The sequence below is a fragment of the Pogona vitticeps genome, chromosome 5 (assembly GCF_051106095.1).
Source record: "Pogona vitticeps strain Pit_001003342236 chromosome 5, PviZW2.1, whole genome shotgun sequence".
Taxonomy (NCBI): Eukaryota; Metazoa; Chordata; class Lepidosauria; order Squamata; family Agamidae; genus Pogona; species Pogona vitticeps.
Window position 1 is genome coordinate 184,749,892 of NC_135787.1, and position 2,233 is coordinate 184,752,124.

Here is a 2,233-nt window from a genome sequence, read left to right on the forward strand (position 1 = left end):
ATATTTTTGGGGGAGGGAGTGGTAGATTGGGGATTTTGTTGAGAAGTAAAAACTCACCATTTTGGGGACAGTTCTTAGAATCCCACATCCAATCTGGATCCTGGGAGCTGTAGTTCAAAACAAGTAACTTCTGGCTTGTTGGCATTTTAGGAGGAAGTGGAAATAACTGAGATGTCAATTTTTCATGTTTTTTTTTAAACCAGGGAAAAGATATCATAATGGTTTTATGATCTGGTCTTATGTGAAACTGACACGGGGTGAAAAGAATGAGGAACTGCCAAATATGGTTAATTCACCCCTTTTTCTTCTTGATTTTGTTACTCTGCTTACTGATACTACAGATCTTTTCTCCCTCTCTTGGCCACATTCACAGACAAAAATAAGGAAACCTAAGCTTATTAATTGGTATAAAATGCTCTAAACCAGTGTTTCCCAACCTTTTTCGAGTTGTGACCCCCTTTTATGATAGCCAAACAACCTGTGACCCCACCACCACCACCACATTTACATGAAAAAGGCATTGTCATGGAATAAATAAAACATATTGTGGCATTCGCCCTTGTGGCCCCTGCTTGTCTTTCCCTCACAAAGGCTCACATCACATTTTCCTCTCACTGCCACCAGTGGATTACCTCAATCCCCAATTTGTCAGAACACTTGACTTGTGAACAGAAACAGAACTTATTTATCGAAGTGAAGCAGATCGAATGATAACAGAAGTTTTTCAGATAAACATTATACACAAGCAAATAATCAACAGTTCTCTCAGTACGTACTTCTTTTCTCTTGCTATATCATTGCCACCTTCTCTACCTATTTTCCTAACCAGCTTTATCTCTCTCAGTATCTGTTCCCTCTCTCTCTCTCTCTGACTAACCAGCCCTATCTGTCTCCTCCTTCTCCCGCCAAACCTCATGTAGCTGACTCCGCCTCCCCAGTCCTCTCATAGGTTCATGCAAATCAGCTCATGACTATGAATGGCATGAGTGATATGGGCGATCGTCACACACATTAAAACAGATTTTCCCCCAGAATATAATTCTAACCCAATATATTAATGTAATAATATGTATTTGTGGAGGAGGCTGCAAATCCGATTCTACCATAAAAATCCGAGAAGAAAAAATGTCACTACGCTTTGGGTATAATTTACTTTTTTTGGGGGGGGAGTAGAAACAACCCCCTCTTCATGTCTCCTCCTTCCCAAAATCCCCCTCAGTGAAGAGACCCTCCCCTTCAAGCCCAAATAAAGAACTTCCCCACGCCCCCCCCATGGCCCACCTCCCTGGTTCTCCTCCCTCACCTTTTAGCCCCTCTTGCCTTCCTCCTCCATGGCTCACGTGGGGCTCAGAGGCATCTCCCTGCCCAGGCCTCCATTCAGGCCTCCTCGAGGGTAACGCTCAGGTCCAAAAGGTTTTTCACCAGTCCTCCAGAGGGGGATGTAGAGGAGCGGAGAGAAATGAGAAATAAGCTTTCTTTGGGAGCGGGTCGGGGCGCTGGGCATACGTAAAAGGAGAATCTGCACAAAGGGGTACAGAAACAACTGAGAATTCTAGGTGGCTTGCAATGCTGCTTCAGATTAAATTCATCTATCCTGGGGGCTAAGAGGATTGAAATAAAATAACACTGTGTATACCATAATCTAATAGAATAAATATAAAAATAATTGCAACTAAAAATAACTGTGGTGACCCTCCTGGGAAACACATTGTTGACCCCCTTGGGGTCATGAACCACTAGATAGCTCATGGGTTTAGGTCTCTGGCTACCTTTGGGGGTTCAATTCCACCCTGTGCCTCCTTAAGAGGGGCTGGACTTGAGGTCCTTTCCAGTTCTCAGTTTAAAAGTTATTATTATTATTATTATTATTAAGACACTCAGGTTGGGAACCCATGCTCTAAACAGATGACGCTGGGGAACTTCAGGCAGAAGAAATGTTCAAGCTGTAAAATGCAGTTCTTCTAAGTCTATTTTCTTTCTCTGAAACTGCTAGATGCCTACTTTGGAGTGGAAGGCTTGAATCCAATAGATGTAAACGGGACATTCCGCTCCCTTATTTATTTGTTTTTTCAGTGATTAGATGGATACATCTTTTTACGGTCTGGGATGAAAAGAAGAACAAAACACAGGCAACAAAGGCCATTTTCTGTCTCCAAACAAACCACGGGATGTTTTTCAAAGCAAGGTCAGAAAGATGCCAGGATCAGGTTCAGAACATTTTTCTATCTAGATG